The 15,975-nt window shown below is 35.2% G+C and overlaps 2 pseudogenes; one reads left to right on the top strand and one right to left on the bottom strand.

Moving 5' to 3' along the window:
• Positions 1-1,339: 1,339 nt before the first annotated feature.
• On the bottom strand, positions 1,340-2,128 carry LOC122890298 (annotated as a pseudogene).
• A 9,197-nt stretch (positions 2,129-11,325) lies between these two features.
• The window catches only part of LOC122890297, a 101,947-nt pseudogene continuing 97,297 nt past the window's right edge, over positions 11,326-15,975 (top strand).

The raw sequence follows: 15,975 nt of genomic DNA, 5'->3' as shown, positions 1-15,975 counted from the left end.
ATATATTTTCATAAGTATGTATACATATATAATTTCAAAGACATAGCAGAGATTAAAACAAAAATAATATACAAAATTGATTAGATACACAGTTGAAAAAAGCATAAATAGATACATTCCAAAAGGAATATAAAGTGAAAATTGACATTAAAAAAAGAGAACACCAAAAGCCATTAACATAATTAAAATAGAAATAGAAAGTTGAAATATGCAATTATTAAGCTTGAGTTAATAAATATGAAGAATGATTTTGATATAATTTTTATTTTATTAATTTATTTCTACATTTCTTAGTTGTAGAAAACAGAAATTGACCCGGCATTTAAAAGTACTTGTTATATTAAGCTTCCTTCCACAGATCAATGGAATTTGTTATTTTTGGTGAAGAATAGGCTAATCAAAAAGGGTAACAGCTCAGTTTTTTCCCCATTCACAGCTCATTCTTTCACACTTGTTTTTATTACTTGTGGTTCACTGTGCTGATTCACCCTTATCCTGTGGCTAAGTACAACCATTTCTAAGTTTGTCCTAAAATATTTGCACAAAGGCAAATTTGTCCCACCTGGTATTTGTGGTCTTTGTTTTTCTTCCATGTGATTTACCTTGTGCTTATTTTTTCTGAACTTAACGCTGTTTGTACTTGTTCCCTTCTCTAACATGTACTCATAGAGAAATGTTAGGCACAAGCCATGATAGCTCTTAGAGTTTACCTGCAGAAATACGAGACCAAATAGTCTTTAAATAAAACTTGATTATTAACCAGCATCTCTAGGGACATTAAATATTATGCAAGATTCTCTGGTAAATAACATTTTTGTCAAATGTTAGGATTCCAAGAGAAAGGTATCAAATTATGAAATTATAGAACAGTTTTAAATATGATGAATGTGTCCTGCAAGCATAGTTTCTGTACTGCTTAATTGTTCTGTTAATTGTAGGTTAAAGACTATAGTAAAGTATATGAAATTCTCTTTCCAACATTGAACACTAAATAAATAAGGGATGTGGTGGTATTGTGACCTGGCTCCTTTTTCCCCTGAAGTTCGTCCCCATATTATTAACTTGGAATTCTCATCTTTAAATATATACATATTTTTTGAGAATGACTATAGAAGGAGTATCTCCAGAATTTTGCAGTTTTAATGGCCATATGTGTTTTTCTTTTCCCCTTCCCTTCCAGTTCCTTCCTTTCTCTTTCCTATCTTTTCTTTTTCTTGAAACCATGCTTTTTGTTTCTAATGGATCTGTTATTGAGAACACCAACTTGTGAAGGATAAACTCCATTTGTGAGAGAAATCACAGAGTGGGGGTTAACACTGAAGCTGAGGAACAAGTTGGATTATAAGATGAATTTCAAGTCCACAGCTTTCTGATTAACTTTGCACTGCTCTGTAATCTCCTTTCTCTCTTTCCCTGTGACAAAGACCTCACCCTCCTGACATCTGGGTGTACTCAGCTTCTTCTTGTTGAAGTAAGTATCGGTGAGATGTTTCGAGATTTTAATATTGCCAATATTGATTTTGGTGCAAGTGGCAATCACAGATTTCTGGTGTGTTCTACACAGAGGAACTCAGTTGAGGGCCAGAGATCCAGTTGCAAGTAGCAAGCCACTGTTCAGCTGCTTCAGGAAAAGCACCCTCTTGCCTCTTTGGCTCCCAGTGAGGATGATCAAGATGGTGCCAGGAGTGAGGTTAGCTCACAGTTTTCTCACATGCTTACTTACAGCACCCCCCCACCCCCCGCACCATGGTTCAACAGCTTCTGAGGCTCACCTTCAGTAGGATAATACCCAGAAATTTTCCAAAATGTAACCACTTGGGTACCACCATTCTTGTAACCAATAACCATTTTCCTGACAGTAGCCAGAAATCTTCTCTTTTTGCTTTTCAACCTTGGTTTTAGCTGCTCAGTATTTCCTCTTGTACAAAGCCTCTGTGGAATACAAGGCCAATCAGGAATATCTTCCACTTCCTTCTGACTAGGACATGGTTTTGGCTGCCATGGTTTTCCCCATCTTCTGCATTGTAGAGTTGAGGTTACTTTTCTCAACCTTGCCATCAGCATCAGTTATCTTGGCTCCAGATTTCTTCTTATTAATATCGGACATCTCAACTTTTTCACTCACCATCTTGCAAGATGGAAAAGAGCTTTAGACCATGATTTTTAACTGGTCAGCACTACAGGAGTCTTTGCAAGATCTGGACTAGTGACGATTGAAGACAGTAAACGGTTGGATGGGAGAGCCCCTGCACCAAAGACCTACCTCTTTGCAGGTTGTTCTATATGTACTTTACCAGTATCTTATTAGTGAACCACCTTCAAACCCTAAAATGTATGGATTTAATTAAATTTAACTTCAGTCTTTATACAGAAGTACTTCACAGTGAAACAGGACACTCCATGGGTAAACATAAGTACACTTGTCATTAGATCAATCGGCACTTGCTGTTACAGATAGTTCCTGGCCAAAAAATTAATTAATTAATTAAATTTGAATATAGGATACCTTCATCTTTCTGCACATTTCCATGCTTAGAATGTCAAGCATGAATGTGAATTCCAGAGGAAGTGCTGTTGCAGAGAAGCAAAAGCTGCTTTCCCCATTCCTACTATAAGCTGCTTTGAACATCATTTCCAATAAATGTGCCAATTTGGTGAATGGTGTGAGCCAAGGTCTGCTGATTTCAAAGCCAGCTGACATCACTGCAAATATTTCATTTCTGTTTTTTGCATGCAGGATCAAAATGATGAAAGCTGACTTGTTCTTTTATGATTTAGAAAAGACTTAGTTTTGGGTCAAGAATCACTGACAACTCTACCAAATGTTTTCTTTCATGTTGAGTTTTCCTTTACTCACTCACTAACTCACTAAGTCACTCACTCACTCACTCACTTGGAGAGCTTGAGTTCATTACTAGCAATCATTGCATTTACCTTGCTCTAGCCAGCTGGTAGTTTTGAGGACCAGAACTGTGGTATTGGAGCAAGGGACTGGCAAAGGTTATTTGGAGGTTGGAGGTCAGGACTGGTCTCCAGCTTCAGGAAAGAGTTTGAACCAGAGCATCAAGGAAAAATCATAGTCATGAGAACCAAGCAATTATTATGCAAAAACAAAGATATTTCAAAAAAAATTGTAGCCCAAGTATATGAGCAACACAGACCAATGAAAATGTGTTCCTGATGAGGTGTAAGCCTACAGATAGCTGAAATGCCTATAAATCTATAAATCTTGGTGCCAGTCCTGGACTTTGCTTTTTCCCTGTCCAACTATGGGTCTTCATAACATTTCTGAAATGATGAATTTTCTAGAGTTTCTAATGAATACTGTGGATGTCAAATCTATAATTCCCTTAATTAAAGGAAGCTGGAATCATTAGTTTATGCAAAAGAACACTGGAGCTTTAGAGAGCTCTGGTCCAGATAGTGACATAGGAAGATCATGAACTTGGCTACTCCATGGACACACCAAATCAATACCAATTTATGGAACAATTCCTCCTGAAGAAGAAAAAAACTCTCAGGTTTTAAAAATGCAACTATCCTATAATAGGAATAAAATAGTAACTAAATAATTTAAGCTACCCTTACCATCCCTGCCCCCTCCAAAAAAAACCTCTGATGACTGAAGAAATACACTCATTTGGCTTAACTACTATGTATTAATCAAAACATCAGATAATTGTAAAACCTTTAATTTGCATTTTGTCCATTGTGTATGGACCTAATGTTCAATTTTTTAACATAAAAATTGTCCCTCACCATTTTTATATTCTCAAACTTTCTGCCTGTCTTTATACTGTCTTCATTCAAGACATTCAGAGAGATCAATTCTTTCTCACCAAGTAAAGGATGACTATATATCTCTAACGTCATCCTCTTTCAAACTCCAATATATTATCTCAAACCAGCTTCTAACATCTCCCAACTCAAGCTGCCTCACAGTAGAATTTTATAATTTATCCCTTTCTGACAAATTTATTATGTAAATAAAGCACATTTTTTAATAATTTAGGTGACTTTTTATTGCAGTATCAAAATGGGCTTTCTTATGAGAGATTATTCTTTCCTTGACCACCTATGAGACATTACCATAAGGATATATGGGTCAGGTGATCAATTGTACAGTATGAATTCAGTGGTCTCTGCCATGGTCCATTGGTCTGATAGGTTCCCTTCTTTAAAATATAGTTATTACTTAACAATACAGTTGCTTTGGCAACATATGAAAGGGTTAAAACAAAGGAAGAAAGGAAGGAAGGAGGGAAGGAGGGAGGGAGGAGGGAGGGTTGAAAGGAAGGAAGGAAGGTACAAGAGAGGAAGAAAAGGAGGGAGGGAGAGAAGAAGGAATTGCTTGAACTTTTCATGCTATCTGTCTGCTTTCAAACTGGCTAGGAGTAGGCAAGATAAACAGTAGAAGAAACAGAAAACTGAAGTTGAGAAGAAAGAAAAAATGTCCCTTTTTCCTATTTTTGCTTACAGTTTGCAGAATTAGAAGATAAATAGAAGGTACTTTAAAAATGATCTGAGATACATGGATTTGGGTTTTGGTCTCCAGGCACACTAGTCATTAGTGACTCCTATCTCAGAATTTCTCAAAAATACTCCTAAACTGAGACAACCAAAAATGTTTTCAGATTTTGCCAAATATCTTATGAGGGACAAAACCATCCTCCCTGGGACGAATGAAGCAGTATTTCATGTGAAGGCAAGTCAGCCCATTGTACAGATGAGCACTTTGCCATCCAGGTTGCACCTAAAGTACTTAAAATACATTTATGATCATGCTTAAAATCCAACTCCATAGATTTTCATGTAATTGCTCTATGTTGCAGTCTGGAAGGAGGTATTAGGTACTTTAAAATTCTAAAATGTCTAGCATACAGCCAGGGTTTAAAACCCTGGCTTGGACACAGTTTGGCTGTCCCTAATACGAGACCTCGGGCTAATGAAGAGACCGTATTTCTGTACTCTAAAATCCCTTGTAATTTTGGAGCATTATATTCACAGCACATATTTCATTCTCATGAATTTATGCATTGAATATCTTATGTCAGCACAAAATAAATCACTGAAATCTATAAACGTCTCCAAAATATCAGACATTCAGTATATTTTGCATGAAAGGAGATCTTGAATTAAATTTACTGATGTATTAACTATTAAGTAAAATTGTCTATATGGAACAAAACTTTCCTTACTACTTATGCAGGACCTCACTTTATCTTGTGTTAAGCCAAGGCAAGAAGCCAACTTCCTAACACATGTTTAAAGGTGCAGCTGGGTAGATGAACAATACCTTTGAATATGTGGAGCTGCCAATTTATTTTTTGTCTAAAAAACCCCAACTGCATTTTTTTGACAAATATTCAAACCACTGTTTAAAAAGCAATAAAAATAAATAAGCACAAATCTCAAAGGCTATTTATTTCATACCCAAATATCTTAAAAATAATTATATGAAATCAACATGATTTGTGAAGTTAGTGAATTCACATGTTGAATTCATTTCTCTATTTTATTGGATAAAAATTTGACCTGACCGTATTTTTTATCTAGTGACCCTAAATTTTGGGACTACATGTATTAATACATGGTTTCCAACATATTTTCATCTTCTGCTCTTATTCTTCTCTGAAGTTCTTTGTTTTCCTGTTGCTTCTTATTTGGATGATCAACCAACACTTATAAACAGCTAAAGGCTTCAAACTTCCTAGAATATCAAAAATTTTAAGAGATATTTCAAAAAACTGACAATGGTTAAGTGCATTGTCAATCTTGTGGAAACAATGATGTTTATTTAATGAAGATCCCTTTAACTGTAATAAGTTTTGGTGTTATTAATAAAAATGAGTGCTTTTTAAAGTATAATACACATTTTGAAAACCTTTAGTGTTCTTTTTATGTTAAATAATCTGAATATTAACAATGAGAGTACCCAGTCCAGATGTTTAAAACCTAACAGTACTGTTCCTGATGATTTCACTGAAATCATGCTCAGGCTACTGCATAGAAGTGCTAAATTAATGGTATTGAACCAAGTAATTGATTACAGAGTATGTATATATTCTTTTTTAAAAATATTTTATTTATTTATTTGACAGACAAAGATCACAAGTAGGCAGAGAGGCAGGCAAAGAGAGAAGGAGAAACAGACTCCCTGCTGAGCAGGGAGCCTGATGTGGGGCTTCATCCCAGGACCCTGAGATCATGAGCTAAGCTGAAGGCAGAGGCTTAACCCACTGAGCCACCCAGGTGCCCCATGTATATATTCTTAATATTTGCAAGCATCACTGTAATAACACATGTGAGATTCTGTCAGATCTTTATCATCTTCATTTATCATGAAGATTAATTTCAGTCAAACGTTTATTTATCAAAAAATATCAAGAGTTTGGGGTGCCTGGGTAGCTCAGTGGGTTAAAGCCTCTGCCTTCGGCCCAGGTCATGATCCCAGGGTCCTGGGATCTAGACCCGCATCGGGCTCTCTGCTCAGCGGGGACGCTGCTTTTTCCTCTCTCTCTCTCCCTGCCACCCTCTCTGTCTACTTGTGATCTCTGTTTGTTAAATTAAAAAACAACAACAACAACAACAACAACAAGAGTTTGAAGTCCACATTTGGTTGATAGAAATTACATACAGATCTTAAATATAAATAAAAATATATCAATGTTATAAAATGTTCAAAAATGGAAAGTCTGTCAGTTTTTTGTTTTTTTTTCCTCCAATTTATTTATTTTCAGAAAAACAGTATTCATTATTTTATCACCACACCCAGTGCTCCATGCAAGCCATGCCCTCTATAATACCCACCACCTGGTACCCCAACCTCCCACCCCTCCGCCACTTCAAACCCCTCAGATTGTTTTTCAGAGTCCATAGTCTCTCATGGTTCACCACCCCCTTTCAATTTACCCAAAAGCACATACCCTCCCAATGTCCATAACCCTACCCCCCTTCTCCCAACCCCCTCCTCCCTGCAACCCACAATTTGTTTCGTGAGATTAAGAGTCACTTATGGTTTGTCTCCCTCCCTATCCCATCTTGTTTCATGGATTCTTCTCCTACCCACTTAAGCCCCCATGTTGCATCACTACTTCCTCATATCAGGGAGATCATATGATAGTTGTCTTTCTCCGCTTGACTTATTTCGCTAAGCATGATACGCTCTAGTTCCATCCATGTTGTCGCAAATGGCAAGATTTCGTTTCTTTTGATGGCTGCATAGTATTCCATTGTGTATATATACCACCTCTTCTTTATCCATTCATCTGTTGATGGACATCTAGGTTCTTTCCATAGTTTGGCTATTGTGGACATTGCTGCTATAAATATTCGGGTGCACGTGCCCCTTTGGATCATTATGTTTGTATCTTTAGGGTAAATACCCAGTAGTGCAGTTGCTGGGTCATAGGGCAGTTCTATTTTCAACATTTTGAGGAACCTCCATGCTGTTTTCCAGAGTGGTTGCACCAGCTTGCATTCCCACCAACAGTGTAGGAGAGTTCCCCTTTCTCCGCATCCTCACCAGCATCTGTCATTTCCTGACTTGTTGATTTTAGCCATTCTGACTGGTGTGAGGTGATATCTCGTTGTGGTTTTGATTTGTATTTCCCTGATGCCAAGTGATATGGAGCACTTTTTCATGTGTCTGTTGGCCATCTGGATGTCTTTTTTGCAGAAACGTCTGTTCATGTCCTCTGCCCATTTCTTGATTGGATTATTTGTTCTTTGGGTGTTGAGTTTGTTAAGTTCTTTATAGATTTTGGACACTAGTCCTTTATCTGATATGTCATTTGCAAATATCTTCTCCCATTCTGTCAGTTGTCTTTTGATTTTGTTAACTGTTTCCTTTGCGTCTGTCAGTTTTTATTGATAATAAAAAGGTTTATAAAACTTCATTGAAAATTCTTGTCCATTTTGATCATCCATTTTCTCAATTCCAGTAATATTGTTAACATGAAATACACAACTTAAATCTTTTTTCATGATTTTACTTTTATAGTGTTACATTAGTTTTAGGTGTACAATAAAGTCATTCAACAACTCCATATGTCACTTAGTGCTCATCAGGAGAAGCACACTCTTTAGTCCCCATCACCTGCTTAACCCAACCCTCCCCACTCCCCTTCCCTCTGGTTAAAACTTTTTTTCTTTTAAATTTGTACTAAAATATACTTTAGTTAATGTAGTGTAATGCTTGCTATTGTTTTATAGTTTCAGTATGAAGTCCCACAGAAGGGGATGAATATCCTGACTTCTTGAACTTTGGAAATTTGAACTGATATGCAATCTTAAAAAGAAAAAATAAGTAGAAATCAACTCTAATTTTGAAGATCTACTATAAGTTATATTAAGTATAATTATATTAGTTCTTATGTTTTGTTACTTATGTAATGTAATATATGTTGTCTTCTTGTTAATATTTATTTTCTGGTATAAACAAAGCAAATATAATTTGGTTTCAAAAATTTCAGTTAATTTTACAATGTTAATTATTGTGTGAACGTGGAGGTTAATGATATATGCAAATGATTCTCTTTTTTAGCATGTTGTTCCTTCCTGTGTATAGTGGAAATAGTATTCCACATGTGGAAACCTAATATGATACGAACAAAATCTTGTTTCTGGGCACTAGTAGTAACTTCACTCTTCAGCAATGATACTAGTGTGGGTAGGCAGCAACAATCGAGCTTCTACTGCAGGTATGGAATATCCAACATTCCGTCATAACTATTTCTGTTGCAAAGCCTCTGCCCTTTTCCCACTCCCTTTGGCTCGGTCAGAAATTATCTTCTTTCAATATCCAAAATATGATATATGGACACAGTCTTCAGAATTTTAATTCTGGCTAATTAACTTTTGTGAATTAATGGAATTTTGGAAAACTATTCACTATTGTCCTTTTGCACATTAATTTTCCTAAGAAACTAGTAGCATGACTTCAGGAATGATTCTGTCCCTTACCACATTAGTCAACACGACTGTGCTTCTCTGGGAAGGAGTTCTTTCTTCTGGATGGTTGCTCTAAAAGTGAAAATGGAAGCAAAATTGTTATTTTACCTTCCTAAACAATTTTGTTCATTAACACATTCAATGAGTAGCTGTATGGTACATCATACATTCTAGGCTTTATATCAGTGAATACAAGTTCATGGAACTTAGAGTCTGAGTCTCCCCTGTGTAGCACCCCTACTCTGTATTTTATTTAATGTATTTATTTATTTGTAAAGATTTTATTTATTTATTTGACAGAGAGAGAGAGCTCAAGCAGGGGAAGCAGGAGAGGGAGAAGCATGTTCCCCACTGAGCAGGGAGGCATATGTGGGGCTCAATTCCAGGACCCTGGGATCATGACCTGCACTGAAAGCAGATGCTTAACTGACTGAGCTACCCAGGTGCCTCACTACTTTGTGTTTTAGACTTAATTTTTCTTATCAGCAGTTACTGGTTGTGCCCCAAATTTAACTTTCTGTGATTTGTTGAGATATATATATATTTTTTCTTTTTAAACATGTCACTGCTGAGATGGAGTTTTTCACCTAAATATGATTCTGCAAATGTATGAATAATTGATTTGTGATTGAAATCATTCTTTACACCTGAAAGTTTGAGTATCAGTATTATGATACTTATTGGTGAGAAACTAAAAGTTACCCTTGGAGTTTCAGGAACAAAACAAAGATAGTTCCTCTCAGCACTCCTTTTCAACACTGTATGGGAAGATCAGGAACAAAGCAAAAATGTCCCCTCTTGCCATTCCCTTTCAACACCGTGTGGGAAGTCCTAGTTAATACAATGAGATAAGAAAATGACAGACAGGTTATACAGATTGGATAGGAAGAAATCAACTGTCTTTATTTGTAGATGATATGATCATCTATGTAGAAAATCCGAAAGAATCTACAAGAAATCTTAGAACTAATGAATGATTATAGCAAGTGTTTAGGAAAAAAAGTTAATAAACAAAAATCAATTGCTTTCCTATATGCCAGCAGTGAACAAGTGGAATTTGAGATTAGAAAAACACAATACCATTTACATTAACATCCTTCAAAATGACACACTTAGTTATAAATGTAACAAAATAAATAAAAGATCTATATGAAGAAAGCTACAAACTCTGATGGACAGAATCAAAGAACAAATGAGCAGATGAAGAGATATTTCATGCTCCTAAATAAGAAGACTCAATAGTTTCAAATGTCTCCTCTTCTTAACATAATTATACATTTAATGCAACTTTAATCAATATCCCAGCAAGTTATTTTATTGTCATTGACACACTGATTCTAAAGCTTATATAGAGGCAAAAGATCTAAAACAGCCAGTACAATATTGAAGGAGAAAAACAAAGTTGGAAGACTGAAAATTACTCTGCTTCAAAACTTATTATAAAGCCACAGTAGGGGCACCTGGGTGGCTCAGTGGGTTAAAGCCTCTGCCTTCAGTTCAGGTCACAATCCCAGGGTCCTGGGATCGAGCTCCCACATCAGGCTCTCTGTTTTGCGGGAGGCCTGCTTCCTCCTCTCCCTCTGCCTGTCTCTCTGCATACTTGTGATTTCTCTCTCTCTGTCAAATAAATAAATAAAATCTTTAAAAAAAAAAAAGCCACAGTAATCAAAAAACATGGTATCGTGAAAGAAAAGGAAATCGATCAATGGAACAGAATAGAGAGCCCAGAAATAGAATCACATACATGTAGTCCACTGACTTTTAACAAAAGCAAAGGAAATACAATAGAGCAAAGATAGTCCTTTCAACAGATGGTGCTGGAACAACTGGACATCCAAAGAAAGGGAGAAAGAAAGAAGGAAGGAAGGAAGGAAAGAAAAAGAAAGAAAGAAAGAAAGAAAGAATAAAGCAAGCAAGCAGGAAGGAAGGAGGGAAAAGGAGGGAGAGAAGAGGAGGGAGGGAGGGAGAAAGGAAAAAAGGAAGGAATGAATAAATGAATGGAGAAAGGGAGGAAGGAAATAAGGAAGGAAGGAAAGGGAGAGAAGGAAAGAAAATAAAAGAAAAAAAAAAGAAAAGAATAAGGAACACAGACCATACCCTTCACCAAACTTAACTCAGAAAGAATCAGAGTTAAATGTAAAATGCAAAACTATAAAATACCTAGAATATAATATAAGAGAAAACCTAGTAAGCTTGGGTGTGGTGACAACTTTTTAGAAATGACACCAAAGTCATGATGCTTAAACTAGTGAACAAGCTATACTCTACAGAAGTTAAAGACTTAGCAGATATCTCACCAAAAAAGATATACTAATTGCAAATAAGCATATGAAAAGATGTTTTACATCATATGTCATTGTTGGCATTAAAACGATGGTGAGCTACTATTCGACACCTATTAGAATAGCCAGAATCTGGAACACTGACAATATCAAGTGCTATGAAGATTTGGAGCAATGGGAATGCTCATTTAATGCTGGTGGAATGCAAAATGGCACTCCCACCCTGAAAGACAGTTTGGCAATTTCTTTTAAAACTAAACATACTCTTACCATACGATTAACAACCATTTTCTTGTATATTCACCCAAAGAAGTTGAAAATTTGTGTCCCCACAAATAGCTGAACAGATGTTTAGAGCAGCTTTATTCATAATTGCCAAAACTTGGAAGCAACCACAATGTCCTTTAGTAGATCAGTGGAATGATAAACTGTGGTACATCCAGACTACAGAATTTTATTCAACACTAGAAGGAGAGAGAAAAGGAAGGAAGGGCAGAAGGAAGGGAGGGAGCGAAAGACAGACAATGAAAGGAAAAGAGAAGACAATTACATACCATACAATTTCAACTACGTAACATTTTAGAAATGGCAAGACTATGAAAATAGTAAAAAGATCAGTGATCAATGATGGCCAGTTCTTGAGTGGAAGAAGGATGGAGAGGTGGAGCGTAGAGGATTGTTAGGGTAGTGAACAAACTATATGATACCATAAATATGATAGAATATACAACATGAAGGGTGAATGGTAATATAAACTATGGACTTTGGGTAATTATAACGTGTCAGTATAGGTTCATCATTTGTAACAAACGTACTACTCTGGTGGGGAATATGGATCCTGAGGAAAGTTATGTGTGTTTGAGGGCAAGGGATACATAGGAAATTATGTATCTTCCCCTCAGTTTTGTTGCAATTCTTAAATAACTCTAAAAAAAATCTTTCTTTTAAAAAGTTATTACTTTTTGTCCTCTATTTGCTATAATAACCCCTAAAATGACAAACGATTTTTTTTTAGAATTATAGCTTTAAAATTTTAGGCTATTTAAAAAGTGGTGACATCGAATAAGTATTTGTTCAATAGTTACTTATTTAAAAGATAATTTGAATAATTAGGTAATCAAAAATATGGTGAAAATGAATATTAACTATAAATATTTGTATAAAATCATACTTTAAATAATATATTCCTTCACTTACCATAAACCTGTTAAGCAAAGAAGGTGCAATTATTTTTATTTAGAGTTTTTTATTTTCTCTTTTTCCTTTAGCCTTCATTGTTTTAAGTGAAACACACTTCATTCATTGCATTAATTTTTTTTTGAATTTTCTGCATCTTAAAATGGCAGTGAATTTTGTCTGCTTTGTCTCTCAGTCACCAAGGCCAATACGTATAGTGAGCTGTCAATATTTATTTTTAAAGTAAAGAATATATGAAGGAAAGAAGCGATATAAATGACAGAATATAGGCAAAAGGAAGGAAGGAAGAGAGGGAAGGAGGAAGGGAGGAATAAAGGAAAAGAAGGAGGGAGAGAAAGAGAGAGAGAAAGAAAAAAAGAAAGAAAGAAAAAGAGAGAGACAAAGAAAGAGAGACAAAGAAAGAAAAAGAAAGAGAGAAAATGTGGAAGGAAGAGAGAGAAAAGAAAAGAAAGAAAAGAAAAGAAAAATGAAAAGAAAAGAGGAAAGAAAAAATGGTCTTGCCCAGTGCCAGGCACATATCTGTGCAGTGTTATGAATTTATATAATTTAATTAAATGGTTTTAACATCAGCCTGAAATAAAGAGATCTTGTCTGTGATCACCTTTATTTTCTGTCCACTTGCCCCAAGACCTGTCTGCTCCTGGAGTCAATGATCACCTTTAAAGTGCACCTTCCAAAAATAAATAAATAAATAAATAAATAAAGTGCACTTCCTTCATTTGTAGAGAGGGCAGTCAGGTAACACATACCAACAATTTTCACCCAAGGTATTATAACTCAAAGTTATGTCACAAGATGTTTTCTGTCATTAATATTTATAATATCTAAGCATGCAAAAATTATTTTAAAAATAAATTAGAGCAGATTAAATATTCTCTCTCTAACATGTACCATTCTCATTCATGTGCTGACCTATTTTCCAGAAAGAAAGGAGGGTAAAGGCACCATGCATAACATGGTGTTCATCTGTGAGTGATCCTTGTACACATGAAGTTCCTTCATGTATGTAGTTGTGGAAATAGAATGTGAGAACTACTGATGCTTCTCCCTGTATGTAGTCTTCCAGAGAGGACAGAATAGGAGTTCTATATGACTCCTAGTGTGTACAATGCAGAACAGAAAGGAAAATGTGGGGGAAAGTGGCCAATGGAACATGAATTGGCCAGAGTCCACATAAGATTTCCATAACTTCATTCGGTCCTGAAATGAAAAGACAGAAATTCACTTTTGAAATGATTTCCAACATCAGCTTAATATTTTCATATAAAATCATGTGTAGAACAAATAAGGAGCTGTTCAGGATGTTGTTATAAGAAAAATACCTTGAACAATGAGAGGAAATTAACTAGGGCCAGCCTTAATTTGCCAAATTTACAAATCTTTAGATTTGTACTTTATATTCAAGAAAATGTTATTCTTATTTATACAAAAGAAAGTACAGCAGGAGGTTAGGTAAACAGTTTTGAACAGTTGGTATGTAACGTATGTATGTTTATATATGCAAGAGATGTACAGATGGTATAGAATGTGGTTAGAAAAGTTTAAACAAAATGTATTTCCAGTTTGCATTAGAGTAAAATATTAGTAAGAAATTTTCATAAAACCAAATGAGAAAAGTATTTTAATGCTTATGATTAAAATATTTTAAGAACATTTTAGAAGTCATGCTGTCACATTTTCCAGAAAGCATTAAGATTTGTAAATACTAAGTATTCCCAAAATATTATGTTTAAAGAAAATAAAGTACAATTCATATTATTTGTAATTAATTTCAGTTGTGAGAAACAGAAAATCCAAATGGTAATACTTACACAAGACAAAAATTTATTTCACTCATATGAAAATCAAATCTACAGTTTGGAAGATTAGGAGTGAGATGGTTCTTGCCAGTCTCAAGGAGCCAAAGACCTTTTTCCTCTCTTTTTTTTTTTTTTTTTTTTTTTTTTAACCAGCCATTTTTAACATGTAGCTTCCATTTCCATATCATGGTCCAATATAATATCCTGAGCTCTCATTCTCCAGTCTACATTCCAGCCAACAGAAAGGAGAGGCCAACACAAGAGAATATACCCCACCTTTTAAGGACATGTTGGAAATCATATGTACCAATTCCTAAACCCTAACAATTCCTATTGCAAGGGAATCTGAAGCATGCATGTCCTTATTGTGAGAAGTTATGTTCCCATCTAAATACCAGGCCAACAATTATATACGAGGAAGAATGCCTATTTGATTACAACTTGCTGCTTTTGAAATACATTCTAAATGGCCCAAAAGTCACAAGTTGAAAGTGCAGCCATTTCCTGCCTCATGAGCAAAATTAGGATTCTCCACCATCATCCTATTTTGCATTGCAACAAATACGTTAACTTCCATGTTAGACAGCCAAATGCACATTTAAACGAAAAGTTTTATATGTGCATCAAAAACAATAGCTTATAGGGGCGCCTGGGTGGCTCAGTGGGTTAAGCCGCTGCCTTCGGCTCAGGTCATGATCTCAGGGTCCTGGGATCGAGTCCCGCATCGGGCTCTCTGCTCAGCAGGGAGCCTGCTTCCTCCTCTCTCTCTCTGCCTGCCTCTCTGCCTACTTGTAATCTCTCTCTGTCAAATAAATAAATAAAATCTTTAAAAAAAAAACAATAGCTTATAGAATTTTTTAGAAAACTTTTTTATTCTGGAATTTTAAATTTAGAGAAAGTTTTCAAAAACAGTCTACAAAGTTCCCATCTCCCCCTCACCTAGTTTCCCCTAGAAGTTATTATCTTGTAGTACATGGCACAGTGGTTACAATTAAAAAGTCACATTGATAGGTTATTATGAAATAAGTGCATACTTTATTTGGAGTTCACTAGTTTTTCCATTGATGTCTTTATATATCTATCTATCTATATATAAATATATTATAGTAGTGCTTTGGTGAGTGCTGTGAAGTGTGTAAACCTGGCGATTCACAGACCTGTACCCCTGGGGATAAAAATATATGTTTATAAAAAATAAAAAAATTAAAAAATATATTATAGTATTAACATAATATGTAATTATTAATATAATATATTTATAGTTATATAAATAAATGATATAAGGATATATAATGTAAATATATATATGTATGTATATGTATGTTCTAGGATCTAATCCAGGATATCACATCGCATTTAGTGTCATACCTCCTTAGTCTCCTCTGGTCTGTGACAGTTTCTTGGTCTTTCCTTGTTTTCATGACCTTGACAATTACAGGAGTTCTGGTCCGGTATTCTGGTCCGGTATTAATTTGGTTCTCTCTGAAAATAAGACTGGGCTATGAATTTTGGGAAGAATGCTACAGAGATGAAATAACTTTCTGATCACATCATACTTAAGACTATATGCCTTAAAATGTGTTAAAAAATTCCTCCCAAAAATGGTCTTATTGAAAATATTTCCTGTCTGGTTTAATTAAATATCTTAATAATATAAGAATGGCCTTGAAATGCATAACACAGAAAGTCAGTTTTAATCCTGGTACACAATCCAGATTTTTTTTTAAAAACTTTGTTTATTTAAC

The sequence above is a fragment of the Neovison vison genome, chromosome 11, assembly GCF_020171115.1.
Source record: "Neovison vison isolate M4711 chromosome 11, ASM_NN_V1, whole genome shotgun sequence".
Lineage (NCBI taxonomy): Eukaryota > Metazoa > Chordata > Mammalia > Carnivora > Mustelidae > Neogale > Neogale vison.
Note: the sequence above shows the minus strand (reverse complement) of the source record. Positions and strands in the feature narration are given on the sequence as shown.